Below are 18,034 nucleotides of genomic sequence, written 5' to 3'. Positions count from 1 at the left end.
CTTAATAAACGTCGTGTTTTGCTAAACTTTTACAATTTATTTGGTTGAATATTCGCCCAAACTAGAAATGTGACAAATGTTCATAAATATTTCAAGTAATCAGATCGAAGTTTCTTTTCAAATGCCTTGAGGATTGTATTTGGTTATGAATCCTTAACTTCAAAAAATGATTGACATGTTTCTTACAATTACCACAATATGACAAATGTATAAATTGTTTTTGTTAACTATATGAATAATGTTGGTTTTTCATGAGTGTGAAATTAGGTTTTGATTATGTGGAATGAATGGATAGTAGTTGTAGTAGTAATAGTAGTCACATGGTTCATAGGGTTCTCTTTCTTGTTGGGAAGTCGGTCCCTCCGAATGGGATCCGCTTATGAATGAAGAGGACCCGGTGAGAATCGGAAGGGATCCGGAAACTGGATCGGATGAACCTAATGAGAACCGGAAGAGAAGACATATTTGTAAATAAGTTTTGAGTAAGCCTATTGAGGCTATATTTGTAAATAGCCCTAAGTTCATATCAATATAAATATGAACTAGGGCAATCACAGAAGATAGTGTTGCCATAGTATGTGTATAACTGTTGTATATATATAGAGAGAGAGATACTTTGTTGTAACCGCCGCTTGGAGAAGTTACAAAGCCCGAGGTCGTTGCCGCCGAGTCTCTGATTGTACCTTTCTTATATAGTGATAGTTTGGAGTCTGTGGGCTGCCGTGGTTTTTTCCTATGAAGGTTTTTCCATGTAAACATCTTGTGTACTTTCTATTGTTCGTGTGTGTACATGTACTAATATCCAACCCCATTTTCGTGTTTGATTCTCATTGAAGTGATTCAAGACTCGGTTGTGGCCGAGCAATATTCCGCACTATTTCTTACAAACTGGTATCAAAGCGAACACAGGAAATGGAAGAATCGTTTGGCGGCATATTCAAGCTCACCGGCTCCAACTACTCAGTGTCGAAGTTGATGATGAGGGATATGCTGGTGGTTAAAGATCTTTGGTTGCCGGTTCAGTTCAAGGACAAGATACTGGATAAGATCGACCCCACAATGTGGGAGCTACGAATTTTTCCTTTAAGCACTGAAGCTCCGACAAGAACGGATTGGCATTCTTGTCATAGACATATGCCAGGAAAGAAGGTAGGGATTGAACCCAAGACCTCCTAGTCTCTATTGGGCAACCCTACCACTTGAGCTACATATGCATCCTTGTATATAATTTAACTTCATATAGTGTAGATTGAACATTGGAAGTTCCTAGCTTACATGTACTTGTACGAATTTAATGCTAGAGGAAGGATCGATAAGAAGATTAATATAAGAGGAAGGGAGGAAAAGTAGGCTCATTCGGTCTAAACTATGAGGAGTAATCCTATAGAAAAAACGAATTAGTACTAGAGAGAGAGAGAGAGTACAATCAAAATTAGTACTAGGTGTAGAGAGGAGGGGAAGACTGTGGGAGAATCACTAGAGAGAGAGAGAGAGAGAGAGAGAGAGAGAGAGAGAGAGAGAGATGGAGTGTGAAAGAAAGAAGTATGATAACAAGAAGTATATTTTATGAAGATGAGTACAAAGATAGTTAAGAGGCTTAAGACTAGCGTTGAACTGAATTGGATCTGAATAGTGCCATATGCCTCTATTTATTTATAGTATTCCTGAACTTTCTAGAATGTTCCAGAATAATTTAAAATGTACAATGAATAACTTAATGGTATGGCCTCAACTCGTACATAAGGTCATGGGTTCAATTCCTTTTGAGGCCATATCATGACACCCTATGTCTTGTACGCCTTTGCTGAAGTGGAGTATTCTCCAAAATAAGTTATGAGAATCTCTTTCTTTGGGATGATACAATGTGGATTCAATTCCTTTTGAGGCCATATCATGACACCCTGTGTCTTGTATGCCTTTGCTGAACTTAAGTATTCTCCAAAATAAGATTTTGGAATCTCTTTCTTTGGGGTGTCCATTGTATCAACTCCTTCATTTTGTAAATTCAAGATTTGGTTAACCTGTTTATTTGTGAGTTCGGCTATATTGGTTTTTCTGCTGACCTCCATGGCTCGTGGGTGTGGTGATGCTTTGGCGATGTGTATGTACCCCTATTGAGAATCAAACTCAACTTCCCGTGAGTGGGAACACACTCTAGGATACTCAAGTGTGTGAACACCCCACCTCCTTCTATAGTAACTAGTGTGTCATAGAAGTTAATGTCCTATGACACATTGTTTAAGTAGTTAAGACACGACCTCTTTCCCAAGAGGCGGTCCTAGTGAGAGAACTTAGAGAGAAGGTGATGACATAAACACCTTTTCCCTCTCTTTGTAACTATTGGTTATTCTTGATTCCTTTGTAATACAGTTCTTTAATTTTTTGTAATCGTGAGCTATGCACACTTTGCCCTAAACAAGTTCGTGAATCTGAGTATCACACTTTGATACAATGCTCTGCCTTTGATCATATTCGACCATGCTTTCCACATCTCTTCGACCGATCCCCATCCTTGCATGAATTCATCTCACAACCACAATGTGCACTCTCGATTGCAACATTCATTGGTAAAGTTCTTGAACATCGAGAGTCACTAGTCACTTTCACAGTATCACGTGAAATGTAATATTTTTGGTCTCATAGGTGATATTTGACCTCCGAAGACGATAATATAATCTCTCTCTGTCTCTCTGTCTGTCTCTCTTCGCGCACGCGCGCGCACACACACACACACACACACAATTCTTCTGTTGCCCAAAATCCATCCGATTCTTTACATGGTATTAGAGCACGTGGTTGCTTGATCGAAGCCCATCTTCTTTGAGTGTGTTGTGCCCGATTCTGTGTTCAACAAGAACCAACTGATCGTTGTAGCAGCCATCTACACAGTTCGCATCAAGAAGAAGTAGAAGAAGCTCAACATGAACACACAAATGGGAAGCACTCTTCCGACCGAAAAGCTCGACAGAAACAACTTTGCATCTTTGGAATACAAGATGCACCAATACCTTGTTGGCCAAGGCTATTGGAGTTATGTCGAAGGGGAAAACGAGAATCAACCCAACCCAACACATGCCGACTACCCAACTTGGGAGTAAGCGTCGAGTCGTGCATTGTACTGCCTTGCATCATGCGTCCATGATCACATGCTTGACTACATTCGAGAGGCCAAAACGACGAAGGAGGTGTGGGGGAACCTCAAGAAGATTTCGTGGCCAATACGACCGCAAGAAAGCTTCAACTCCATCAAGAGTTGAACGGCATACAACAGAGGGACATGTCAATCATCAGCTACACCTTGAAAATCAAGGAGTTGTGTGATGCCCTCGGGTCGATCAATGTTAGCATTGACTATGATGAAATGATGTAGATTTTCCTCATAGGCCTAGCACCTCGGTTCGGGGCCATTTGGTCGGCAGTCCTCCCGAGAGAGAATCCTCCCTCCTTCGATCTCTAGTCGATATTGTTGGTCGAGGAGAATCATGTTCGAACAAGAAGCAATGCGCAAGAAGGAAAAATGCTCTATTCCAACTTCAATGGAGGAAGAGGACAAGGTAGGGGAAGAAGAGGCTGACTCGGCCAAGGTCAACACAACCAAGAGCAACCCCGAGAACATAATTTCTATTACCAACAAGATGGTTCAAACGCGCGAGGCGGAGCGTTCGGAAGAAGGGGGGGAAATTAGGCCGGACCCAACTGACAAACAATCTCGCTCAGTGTGGATACGATTGTGAATTCGGTCACTATGAGGCAGAGTGTCGGAAAAACAAGACTGAGTCGGCCTCCACAAGCCGACAACTCACAAACTACGCCTCCAACTCCGACTACGACAATCGTGGCAGAATGTTTGTGATGAGGCACAGAACGCACTCGATGACAACCTCAAACTCAACCAAAACCTCCAAACCAGAAGATGTATGGTTTGTCGACTCGGGCGCATCGAACTAGATGAAATCCAACGAGGATTTGTTCAAGGAGCTACGAAAGCCCGAATGACCCGGCTATGTATAAACTAGGGATGACACAATTTACCCCATTCAACATATCGGCAATTTTCCATTTAGGGAAGAAGGAAACCAAAAATACATCAAGAACGTTCTACATGTTCCTACAATAACAAAGACCCTGGTCTCAGTCGACCAGATGGTTGAACAAGGCATGTAAGTCCTCTTCAATGATGGAGGATGCTTTATTGAAAAAGTTCAAGGCCGATTCATCGCTAGGGGTCGGAGAGAAGGTTGGATGTTCATCCTCGACTCTCACGAGATGAACTCGGCAATATATGCCAAGGGCTAGAGAGCCGATGCTGACATAGAACTGTGGCACAAGAGGATAGGTCACCTCAATCTCCAAAAGCTCAAGGTAATGCAGTCGAAAGTAGTTGTCACTGGACTTCCCACCTTCACCAAAAAGGAAATTGCAGGTGTGTGCGAAGCTTGTTAATTCGGCAAAGAACACCGACAACCATTCCCAAAGGAGAAGAACACAAGCGAAGGGATCCTAGATGTAATACATTCGGATGTATGCGGACTAGCCCAGATGACAACATTTGGTGGTTGCCGGTACTACGTAAAGTTGATCAACGACTTCTCTAGACATACTTGGATCTACCCCATGCGGCAGAAAAGTGAAGTGTTCAGACACTTCCAAAGGTTCAAAAACGAAGTCGAAAGGCAACTGGTTGGCATGTCTGATGCCTTTGATCGGGCGATGGCAAGGAGTATTTCTCCAACTCCTTCACAACATACCTTTGACAAGAAGGAATTCGGCGAGAGTTTACCTGCTGGCCACACCTCAACAGAACGGAGTAACCGAATGCAAGAATCGGCACATACTTGAGGTGGCAAGGGCAATGATGAACGAGAAACATATGCCAAAGTCATATTGGCTGAAGCGGCGAATCCAACCGTTTATCTGATGAATCGATGCGCAACATCAAGAGTGCACAAAGTTACCCCCTAGGAAAAGTTCTATGGGAAGAAACCGGATCTATCTCATGTCATGATATCCAGTTCAATTGCATATGTACATATCCCCGAGGACCTGCGATAGAAGCTCGATCTCAAGTCGGAGAAATGTATTCTCGTAGGGTACTCAATTGAGCAAAAAGGGTATAAGTGCTTCAACCCTTCCACCAAGAAGGTATGAGTGAGTACGGATGTAGTATTGGACAAGTCAGCATCCAGCTATACATTCGAATCAGCCCCATCTGACACAATCGAAACGAAGTTCGACACTGATGCGGAGGAGGATGATCGACCGAGTTTCACATTAGAGGGAAGTCCAATCTCAACTAGGTTGAGTAAACCACAAGAGACTCAAGGCGACCACATCACATCGCGGTTGAGTTCGAAACAGGACAAAGGAAAGGCCAAAAGGCCTAAGTACGAAGAGTTAGTTGGAAATGAATTGACTCACTTATCCGACAGTGAGTTTAGTAGATTGGATGTTCCCATCATGAGGACAACAAAAGAACCACGTCGATCGACCCGAGAAAAGAACGTAGTCAGTCGATTCGACTACATTGACTACATGGCATATCATTATGCATTCATGATGAAGGTGTCGACAGTCTGAGAATAGGAAAACTATTCTGAAGCCGCGAAGGACCCGAGATGGGTCGAAGTGATGAATGAGGAGATGCAAGCACTCTCCAAGAACGAGACATGGGATCTCATCCCTTCTTCAAACCACCAAAAGGCAATTGGATGCTGATGGATTTTCAAGGTAAAGCACAATACCAATGGTACTGTCCATCGGTAGAAGGCCCGGCTTTTGGCAAAGGGTACGCGCAGACGCAAGGTGTCGACTACGAAGAGACCTTTGTCCTGGTAGCAAAGATGACTACAATTCGAACTGTGATCGCGGTTGCAGCAGTAAAAGGGTGGCACCTCCACCAAATGGATGTAAAGAACATCTTTCTACAAGGTGAGTTAGACAAAGAGGTGTACATGGTGCAACCACCTGGATTCGTGTCGACTACACATCTGACTGCTATTTACTGACTCAAAAAGCCTCTCTACGGCCTGAAGTAGGTACCAAGAGCATGGAATTCGAAGATAACGCAATATCTTCATTAAATCAGCTTCAACATGTCTAGGTTCAACAACTCTCTGTTCATCCAGAGTGACCCCAGAGGACAAGTATTTATCATCATTTATGTGGATGACTTGGTCATATGAGGAGACCATTTAGCGGATATTGAGCATATCAAGAAGCTCCTCTCCAGCCGATCGAAATGACCAATATGAAAGAGCTCCATTACTTTCTAGGAATAGAAGTAATTCAGACTCTAGACAACATCATGCTTTCTCAAAAGCAATATATCATCAATCTTCTTTACAAGTTTGGGATGATACAATGTAAGCTCGTCATTACTCCTCTTGATAGAAATCTAAAACTAGATGTTGACTTAGGCACTAGAGAGTGTAAGCCGACGCACTATCGTCAACTAGTCGGAAGCCTCATCTACCTCACAATTACCCGGCCTGACCTGAACTACCTGGTCGGCCTTCTTAGCCAGTTCATGCAAAATCCACACAAAATCTATCTTGATTGTGCTAAGCAAGTGCTAAGGTATGTGAGTGAAACCATGGATTTTGGCATCCTTTACAAAACAGCCACACCGATATGACTCAAAGGATATACTGATGCCAACTGGGCCCGCTACAGAGCCGACCAATGATCAACATCCAGATTTGAATTTTCTGTCGGTAGTGGCGCCATATTGTAGAGTAGTTAGAAACAACCAGCAATCGCACTGTCGAGCACCGAAGCCGAATACAAGGGTGCAGTCGTAGCTGCATGTGAAGCCATTTGGCTCAAGAGAATCTTGAAGGATTTGGGCGTTCCCATCAAGAATCCAATTCTCCTCTACTACGACGGCATGAGCAATATCCATCTCACTCAAAACCTAGTCTTCCATGCTCGGACTAAGCACATCGAAGTGCACTATCACTTCATCTGAGAGCTAGTTCTGGCCAGGGATGTCGACTTGCAACACATCAGCACAAACCTACAAACGACCGACCTCTTTACCAAGTCCTTGGGAATCGACAAGCTGCGGCAGTTCACAATCGACCTGGGTGTTTCGACCATTGACCTACCGAGCTTGAGGGGGAGTACAGAGCAGTAAGAGTATACCAGCCATTTGAAGCCAAAGCCAATTCGAACCAACCATCCAACGGCCGGAAATTGTGTTTAAAGGGGCGTTCTGAGAATCCAAATCAACTTCCCATGAGTGGGAACACACTCTAGGATACTCAAGTGTGTGAACACCGCACCTCCTTGTATAGTAACTAGTGTGTCATAGAAATTAATGTCCTATGACACATATTCTTTAAGTAATTCAAATACGACCTCTTTCCCAAGAGGCGGTACTAGTGAGAGAACTTAGAGAGAAGGTGATGACATAAGCACATTTTCCCTCTCTTTGTAACTGTTGGTTATTCTTGATTCCTTGGTAATACAGTTCTTTGATTTTTTGTAATCGTGATCTCTCTCTCTCTCTCTCTCTCTCTCTCTCTCTCTCTCTCTCTTTCAAAGGTCTCTGTAAGTTAACTCCGGCCATTGTTTTCTACGTTCTATAGCTCGTTGGAAAGCTCTTTGAGAGAGATTTCTAAAGAATGTTCATTTACTAATTTCCGTTACCCTGGCAAGAAGTTATGCATTTTCATCCGCAACCATCTTTGCCCCATGGTTCCTCAAACGGAAGGTAGATTTTGAAGCCCTAAATCGAGTGAAAGGTACATTCTCTCTCCTTCCCTCTCTATCTCTCTCTTCTTGTAGGTTTTGTCCCTAAAATGGCAAATACTCGTAAAGCCACCGCAAAGTTCAGGGGTATGATTGATAATGAGCCGAGATCACCAACAAATCTCGATTCCAATGCAATGGCCAAAATGCTTATGAGTCACTTGATTTCTCTTCAAGAAACCATAAACAAGCAAGGTGAAGAGATTAGGACGTTAATGAAAGAGAATGCTAAGCTCCAAAGTGTTGTCATTGAGAATGAAAGTCTTAAACAAGTGGTTGCAAAACTTCAAGAAGAGATTCAAGAATGTAAAAGAGCTTCTTTTGAAACAAATGAGCGCCTTAACAAGATTGAGTTAAAGGAAGCATTAAAAGAAGAAAAATTGGACACGATGAGACGGGATGTAAGTGAGATGAAAAATGTATGTACAACGAAATCATGGGCCAATGTTTGTGGTGGGGATGTGCTATCAAACTCATCTAATATGCATGTGATGCATCAAGAGAAGAATATAGAAAGCATAGATGTCCATGAATTGAAAGAACGTGAACGACGATCAAAGAACATTGTCGTCTGTGGGATTAAAGAAGAGAGTATGGAAACACCCGCATCCCTTGGAAAGGCCATTGCATGCATTAGGGGATGTCAAATGTGAATGTATATGGGGCACACCGAGTTGGGAAACATGGTGTTACTCCCTCCGGAGAAAGGCTTATTGTATGCACAATGACAGATGATACAAAGCGGCGGATCATACTCAAAAATAGTTGGGTATACCTCAAAGGTACGCAATGCTTTGTGAGTGAAGTGTTGGGGACAAGGCCGTCAATGCGGAAGTGCAAGCAACATTTTGTTTGAAGGAGAACCTGTGTATGCGCATAAGCAAGATAGACATAGAGAGAGAGAGAGAGATAGGTACAAACAAATCGTTATATTCCAATAGCAACAGTTACAAAGAATAACAACCAACAACAACAACCACCTCTAAAGGTTACAAAGTCACTTTATATAGTGACTGTCCTAGGGCAACTACCCTTTATGCTATTTACAGAAATAGCCCAAACTTGGGCTGTCCAAAGGGACAGTGTGAATACGGCCATTATACACTCGTATTCGAAACTCCCCCGTAATGGGCATATACATGGGTTATCTAAAGAATTACAGGTATATATACAAGGTTTATCAGACAGATCGGTTTTGTTAGAGTCGGCAAGATCCGAAGACAAAAGACCGAACCGGTCGGGTCGGAAGAGTTGAAGCTGATCCTCAGAGAACCAATGTCGGTGGTCCGAAACCATCCTATGCTGTGTGTTTGACTTTAACCAGACCGATTTTTCGTTACACCCATCTAGTGTCGAAGGGACCGGAAATGATCCGCCGAAAGACACTTGGTCATTCCATCTACGACATTGTCGGTTGTGGATATTTTCTCGAGACCGATTTTCCCTAAAATGACACAGGCCCGAATGAAGTGATATCGAACGTCTATATGTTTGGAGGCATTGTGGTGAACCGGATATTTTGACAAAGCAATAGCACCCTAACTGTCGCTGTAGACAACTGGAGCCGAGTCGGAGTCGACTTGTCGAAACGTGTGCGCTAGCCGACCGAGCCATAAATCTTCTTTTGTTGTGTCGGACGCAACTACATATTCCGCTTCGATCGTTGAGGTGGCTATGCACTCCTGAAGTTTCGACTTCCACGAGATTGCTCCATTGCCGAATTTGAAACAGTATCCGGTTGTTGATTTCCGACTGTCCACACAACCGGCGAAGTCCGAGTTGGTGTAACCGACTACGTCTGAGGTTGAGTTCGGGCCGAAAAGAATGCCGTGGTCTTTTGTGCCAGCTAGATATCTGAACACATGTTTGACTGCATTCCAGTGCGATCAGCCTGGGTTATGAATGAATCTGCTCACAACTCCTATGACGTGAGAAATATCAGGCCGTGTCGTGACCATTGCGTACATAAGGGAGCCTATTGCTGGTGCATACGATACCGACTTCATATCTTCCCCTTGCGAACCGGATGTCGAGCAGTCTCACTGAGACAGCCGAAGGTTAATGGGGAACGGGGTCGAAGTAGACTTGGCTGAGTGCCTGTTGAAGCGTTCCAAGACACGTCCGATGTAGTCGGTTTGAGACAAGAAAAGTTTTCGTTTATCGCGATGCCGACTAATCTTCATACCAAGTATGTTTCTTGCCGGACCGAGGTCCTTCATTGCAAACTTCAACTACAGTTTCTGAACGAGTTTGGTGAGCTCTCTGGCATGCCGACCGGAAGGTAACATGTCGTCCACGTAGATGATGAGGAAGACGGGAGACCCATCTTGAGGTGTTTGGTGAAGAGACAGTGGTCCTCATCGCTCTTTGAGAAGCTGACTGATTGGATGAAGTCGTCGAACTTCTTGTACCACTGTCGGGGTGCCTGTTGAGCCACCTGGAAGGTTGAGCTCTACGGTGCCGATTCCGATTATAGCACAGTGCTACGAGTTTCCGACTCGAATTGAGTTGGAGTGCCGGTCCGAGTATTGCCAAAACTGAGATCGGTAAGGTGTCACATGATACGATGCGCCCGAGTCCAGGAGCCATGTGCTCGATTCCTCAGTCGTAAGCAGAACTTCTGATTCGACTGGGTTCTCTATGGACAATATGTTCGGGTTGGTCGTCAAAATTTCGGCTGAAGAGCTAACGTAGTTGACTTCCTCATGCTATCTACTCTTCTGATCCGTTCTCTGAGCTTTGTCGGTTTTTGCTTTGAGTGCCCGACAGTCGACTTTGATGTGTCCCGGTTTCTTGCAGTAGTTGCAGATTCGGTTTCTTCGCTGATTGTTCGACAGTCGGGAAGAACTTCTTCCCTGGTTGTTTGATCGGTCGGTCGAACCTTGTACTACATAAGCTTCATCTGCCGAGTCTTTGGCGAAAGACTTTCTCCGAGCTGCTTCAGTCAGGATTGAGCTTGTGACTTCGGAGTACTTAACGGCAACTGCTGAAGCATTGCACACGGCTGTAATGAAAGTTTCCCATGAAGAGGGGAGACTACTCATGAGTATCATTGCTCTGAGTTCATCCTCGATTGTCGTCCCCTGAGACGAGATTTGGGAGCTTATGCTTTCATACTCGTTGAGGTGTGCCTAAACCGAATCAGATTCTTTCATCCGCAAGTTGTAGAGGCGCCGGATCAGATACATCTTCGTTGTCGAGACCTTCTTTTCATACGTTTCCGATAGTGTTTTCCAAAGTTCAAAAGTTGTCGTGCATGATTGCACTGTGAAGTTCACTGACTCCGACAAGTGCATCCGAATCATGGCGCGGACAATTCTGTCTGGCTTTAGCCACTTGTTTGCCTTGTATGCTTCTGGAGGATTTTCATTCTCAATCGGGTCTATCTGACCCTTGACTATGAGATAGTCTTGCATTTGTTCCTTCCAGAAGTTGAAGTTCAAACCGTCGAACCTCCTTAGACTCATCTCTGATGAGCCGGATGTCAACCAAATTGTTATATTCCAATAGCAACAATTACAAAGAATGACAACCAACAACAACAACCACCTCTAAAGGTTACAAAGTCACTTTATAGAGTGACTATCCTAGGGCAACTGCCCTTTATGCTATTTACAGAAATAGCCCAAACTTGGGCTGTCCAAAGGGACAGTGTGAATACGGCCATTATACACTCGTATTCGACATGAAGATCGTACTATCTCACAACAAAATGCTCGCCGTAAAGCATATGAAGAAAGATTGAAAAATAAGGTTAAGGATGTGCCTAAAGATGGAAATGTAGGCAAATAGGGACACGTGATCTATGAGACTAACCTACGCCTTTTACGACTATGCTTTTGGAATTGCAATGGATACCCATGGAATGTGGGATTTGGCATAGAGGAGATTACCGATGACTCGGATATCACACTTCTTGTTGAAACATGGGAGCATGATACTCAAAGGATTTAAGGTTTAGGAAACTATAATGTACAGTTTTTGATATGGAAGAAAAATCCAAGACAAAGAAGAGGACAAGGAGGGGTGACATGTTTGATTAAGAAGGAAATAGAGAAATATGTGTCCATAATAAAAAATGATCAAAATAAATGCTACATATGGCTCAAAATAGAAACACCTAATGATTTGCCTACTTTTGTAGTTGGATGTTTTTTCTTTTTCCATAAAAATTATGCTCTGTCTTTTGTAGTTGGTTTAGTAATTCGTCTCGTTCTTCATCTTGTGAGAGATTATGGGGGGATTTAAGGTTTCGGGTTTCTTTATGTGATCTAGGTTTCATAAGCTTGGGGTTTTGGGTTTACCTTCTTCTTGGTCGAGTTAGTGTTTTGGTTTGGGGTTTCTACAACAGCGGCTCTTCAGCATTCCGGTGGCGGCACTTGAAGGTTTGGTTTCCTCTCCTCGATGGAGAACGTTTCGCATGGTGGCCGGTTCGAGAAGGGAGGGCGAAGTGGCACGGGAACACGCCATCGTCTTCGGGGTGTGACCAACGATGGACGTCACGGTCCCGGCAGCCCACTTGACTCGCTTTCACCGGTCTGCCCATTCTCATCTTGATGTATTAACCGATTGTTTGTAATAGCCACCAGATTCAGGCATGTAACCGTCTTGTTGTAGACTCTTGTAATATATATTCATTTTAGTGTATATTTATCTTCCTTGTAACATATTTGAGTCAGGTCCATATTCACAGTGAACCGTCTTTTTGTGAAACCCTACATTCGTTGGAACCGGAAGCCGATTCCGGAGCGAAGCCTACAAAGCTTAAGGACTCCACCATCCATCTCCCTAGTCCAAGACCCCCACGGTCCCGCCTAAGATCCTACACGTACCCGTGGAATACCACAACATCTTTTGGTGAAACCCGACGTGAAAGGCAGCAAGGGAGAGTTGGCGTGGATGAAGAGGGCTTCGTTGTGACGGCAATCTCGAAGGCGATGATGAACATACACGGAAGAAGGGTGGACAAGAAATGGTTTGGAAGCCGTTGAGAGTGCGGTCGAAGAAGTCGACCATTGGAGTGGGGATGGGGTACCAAAATATTTTAAGCCAACGATGCTCGAATTGAGAGGAAAATACAGGTCGAGAAGGAAGCCGCCTTCTTGACGGATGCAAAATAATGATGAGGCTGTGTACCAGGTTCGGTACGATGGTGCCATTACATGGAAGGTGTGGAACAAGTCACCTTTTCAACTTACGGAGGAATACGCCTCCCTACACGCGGAGGACGGGGCCTATGCGGAGGCCGGAAGAGCATGCAACGGCGACGTGGGAGAGGGTGCGAAGCTAACGACCCTCTCGTCTAGCGGAAAGGGGACGGCCAAGGCTGAGGCCGGTGACTACGGAACGGGAAGAGCCAGTTTGAGAGTGGGCGGAGGATTCGGGGCACGGTTTCCGAAACATCAAGCGAGGAGGAGGCAAGCGGTAGTGCCAGGACCTTACTGTAGAGAAATCGACCCTCCGATTAACCTTCACCACTCGGCCACAACCGAGTAAGCACGAATCGATGCAGCAGAAAATAGGAACCACAGAGAAAGAACACGAATACACAGGGATTAACGTGGAAAACCCTAGACGGGAAAAAACCACGAGAGTACAAGACTCCAAACCAAACACTATGCACAGAGAAATATACAATGGCGAGCTGCAAGGCGACGACCTTGAGCTCGTTGTCCTCGCCACAGGCGGCGGAAATACACAGAGGCGTCGACCTCCTCCTCTCTCACGCTCTATCTCTCTCACGGCTGCTCTCTCTTCACTCCTCTTGAGTGGAAAAACAGAAAAATGAGTAGCAACATTAAAACTGTTTGCCCTAAGTCATATTTATACACATATGACTTTGGGGCTATTTACAACTATAGCCTCAAGAGCCCTTGGCAAACATATTCACAGATATGTCCCCGCATCCGGATCTCGCTTCGGGTACATTCGTCATCCGGCTCCGAAGCCGGGGTCTTCATCATCCGGTTCCGAAACCGAAACCGGGCTTGTCGGCATTCATCTCCGATATCCGACCATCCCATCCGAAAGGGACCGTAATCCCAACAAACTCCCCCTTCACTTCGGCATGGGATGTCTCTCCAATCCGATCCTCTTCCGGCATGCTTCCAGCTTGTCGGGTGTGAGCACCTTGGTCAGCATATCCGACCCGTTCTCGTCCGTGTGGACCTTCGTCAGCACGAACTCCTTGTCTTCTATCCTTTCCCGGATCCAGTGATATCTTCGCTGGATGTGCTTCGTCCGGGAGTGATAGGCCGCGTTCTTCGCAAGGTGGATTGCACTCTGACTGTCGCAGTAGAGTCGGTACTCCTCCTGTCGGATACCGAGCTCTCTAATGAAGTCCTTCATCCATATTATTTCCTTGCCGGCTTCAACAGCCGCCATGTACTCCGCCTCCGTGGTTGACAACGCAACCGTCTTCTGCAGCCTCGACTGCCATGAAACAGCTCCCCCTGCATACGTCATCACATACCCTGATGTGGACCGGCTGGTATCTGCATCAGCCGACATATCCGAATCGGTAAAGCCGTCGAGTTCGGGCTTACCGGAGCCGAATCGGAGGCACACGTTTGCCGTGCCCTTCAGGTATCGGAGTATCCACTTGGCCGCGTTCCAATGCTCTTTGCCGGGATTGCTCATGGACCGGCTCACCACTCCGACTGCATATCCTATGTCCGGTCTCGTACACACCATGGCGTACATCAAGCTCCCGACGGCTGAGGCATACGGCACTTTCATCATATCCTCCTTTTCAGCCTTTGTCTTGGGACTTTGCTTGTTGGACAGCTTGCAGTTTGCCGGGAGGGTCGATCCGACCGGTCTTGCTTCCGACATGTTGAACCGTTTAAGCACCTTTGTCACGTACTTTTCCTGTGACAGCCACAACTGCTTCTTGCTCCGGTCCCGGATGATGTGCATCCCTAGTATTTGTCTCGCCGGACCCAAGTCCTTCATTGAGAAGGTTCGGTGAAGAGCCTTCTTCAGCATCCGTATCTTGACCTGGTCTCGTCCGAAGATCAACATGTCGTCCACGTACAGGAGGAGTATTAGAAAGTCTCCTCCTTCGAACTTCTTCACAAACACGCAGTGGTCGGACTGCGTTTTGAGGTACCCTTTGAGCTTCAGTCCGTAAAGGCTCTTCTTCAACCGGCATACCAGGTGCTCCTTCCCTTTCTCCTCGAATCCTTCCGGTTGCTGCATGTAGATCTCTTCTTCGAGGTCACCGTGAAGGAATGCCGTCTTCACGTCCATCTGTTCTACCTTGAGGTCCATGCTTGCTGCTATGCTCAGCACCGTCCGGATGGAGGTCATCTTCACTACCGGGGCAAATATCTCGTCGAAGTCGACGCCCTTCTTCTGCTGAAACCCCTTCACCACGATCCTGGCTTTGTATCTCGGGGGGTTTCCGGCATCTCCCGGTTTCAGCTTGAACACCCACTTGTTTCGAAGTGCCCGCTTTCCTTTCGGCAACTCCACAAGTTCATATGTGTGGTTCTCATGCAGGGAATCCATCTCGTCCTGCATGGCACTCAACCACCTGCGGCTCTGGGTGTCATGCTTTGCTTCTTCAAAGCTCTCTGGCTCCCCCTCGTCGGTTAGCAACAGGTGCTCTGGTTCCGGAAATCTCCGGGGGGCCCTTTGTTGGGATTTCGGTCCCTTTCGGATGGGATGGTCGGATATCGGAGATGAATGCCGACAAGCCCGGTTTCGGTTTCGGATCCGGATGACGAAGACCCCGGTTTCGGTACCGGATGACGAATGTACCCGGAGAGCGATCCGGATGCAGGGACATATCCGTGAATATGTTCGCTATGGGCCCCTGGGTTGGGTCTGCTCATCGTAGAATCGATCATTACCGGTCGACTCGGAGTTCATTATCTTCTTCTCCGACTCCTAGTCGACGAGCGTCTTGTCCTCCATGAAGATAATATCTCGACTCTGGAATACCTTCTTGTCGACCAGGTCCCACACTCAGTAGCCGAACTCATCGTCGCCGTAACCGAGGAATATGCATGGCCGGGTCTTTGGATCCAACTTTCCTCTCCGGTCCTTAGCTACATGCACGTACGCGAGACACCCGAATACCTTCAGATGCCGGTAGGACACTTCCTTACCGGTCCAGACTCTCTGTGGCGTGTCTCCATCCAAGGGTACTGAGGGTGATCTGTTTATCACATATGTCGTCGCCGATAGTGCCTCAACCCAAAACTTCTTGGGTAGTTTTGCATGCGCCAACATACTCCGGACCCTCTCCATTATGGTCCGGTTCATCCTCTCGGCCAACCCGTTTAGTTCCGGCGTCTTCGGCACAGTAAATTCGAGCCGGATTCCCTTCAAGTGACAATACTCCTCGAACTGCCCCCGGTATTCACCTCCGTTATCTGCTCGAACCGCCTTCAGTTTCCGGCCGGTTTCTCTTTCCACTCTCGCATGGAGCTCTTTGAAGACGGATAGCACCTGATCCTTCGTCTTCAACGGTGTGGCCCACAGCTTCCGGCTGTGGTCATCTATGAACGTCACGAAGTACTGCGATCCTGCATGTGACTTCGTGTCCACTTGCCATACATCAGTATGCACCAACTCCAGTGGTGCATTACGTCTCATCGGTGGCCTTGGTCGGAAGGAGGTCCGGTTTTGTTTACCAGCCAGACAGTTAGTACACTTCTCCAAGTGCATGTTCTTCACTGGAATGAGGTTGTCGTCTGCAAGCCTCTTCATCCCTTTCTCACTCATGTGACACAGCCTTTTGTGCCATAGCTCATCGGCAGTGTCGGATGCCACGTTCACTTCCTCCGGACATAACCGGGCATTCATTAGGTACAACGTGTTTACCTTCCGGGCCCGAGCCACAATCAGGCTCCCTTTGTTGAACTTCATAACATCGTTCCGGATGCTACCCGTGTAGCCTTCATCATCTAGCCGACCAGTTGATATCAGGTTTAGACGAACCTCCGGAACGTGTTGAACATCCTTCAGCAGCATCTTGCATCCGGTTGGTGTTGACAGCCACACATCTCCTATGCCGAAAATTCGGCATGTACCTTCATTTCCCATCCGGACACAACCGTGATCACCGGCTGAGTAGGATGAGAAGCATTTCCGGTCTGGGGTAAGGTGGAACGACGCTCCGGAGTCTACCACCCAGGTCATCTCGTCGCCGGCAAGATTTATATCACTCTCCTCAGTGATGAGCATAAACTCTTCTTCACTTGCCACGATTGCCGTCGTTCCCTTCCGGTTCGGCCCCCTCCGGTCTTTATCGTTCCGGTCCGGGGTCCGCTTCGAATCGGTACCGTCGGTCTCCTTATCCTTTCGGAAATGCCGACAGTTCTTCTGGAAGTGTCCCGGCTTGCCGCAATAGAAGCAAGTAGGTCTCCCCCTTGACTTTGACCGCGTCCCCGACTTTTCCCGGTTCTGGGGGCTACGGTTCCTTTGTCTTCCGCGTTCCGATTCGGTAAGGAGCGCTTTGGAGTCGGAGCTCGTATCCTTATCTTTCCAATGCGCCTCCTCATCTAGCAAGCTCGACTTCACTCTTGCTAGGGATAACCGTTTCCCTCCCGGCCCGGCGTTGCCCAAAGTGACAACCAACGTCTCCCAGCTATCCGGGAGGGAACTGAGCAGGAGTAGCGCTAGTACCCCATCGGCGAGAGGTACTTCCAATGATGTTGCCCGGTGTATCAACCCCTGGAAGGCATTCATGTGCTCCGCCATGTTAGAGCCATCTTGGTACCGGAGTCTTACTAGCTTCCGGAATACCGAAACCTGATTAACAACATTTTTGTTCTGAAACATAATGTCGATCTTCTCCCAGAGCTCATGAGCCTTGCTCTCTTCATTGAAGTTGTTGTATAGGCTCATGTCGATGAAGCACCGTATGTACACCGTTGTCTTCATGTGCATCACCTCCCATATCGTGGCATCGATTTTGTCCGGTCTCTTGTCTCCAAACTGAACTGGCAGCCAAAGATCTTTAACCACGAGCATATCCCTCATCTTCGACTTCCACAATGAATAGTTGGAGCCGGTGAGCTTGAACATGCCGCCCAACGATTCGTCCACTTTCTGTGTCGTTTCGCTGTGATCAATGTTGTTTACGTACGCGTATTTAACGTATCAATACGTATAATACCTTCTTATTTGTATAGTACGTACCATACGTCAAAGTTGTTCATTCAAATGTCATATACATTCATCTAATACGGTATTTAACGTACCTTTAAAAAAATACAAATAGTACGTATTTATAGAAAATGTGAGTAAAACCCTAAAGAAAGCAAAAGAA

This window comes from Azolla caroliniana, unplaced genomic scaffold, assembly GCF_043228905.1.
Source record: "Azolla caroliniana isolate FFs.n. ecotype wild unplaced genomic scaffold, voAzoCaro1.0.p SCAF_8, whole genome shotgun sequence".
Taxonomy (NCBI): Eukaryota; Viridiplantae; Streptophyta; class Polypodiopsida; order Salviniales; family Salviniaceae; genus Azolla; species Azolla caroliniana.
This window is presented reverse-complemented; position numbering follows the sequence as displayed.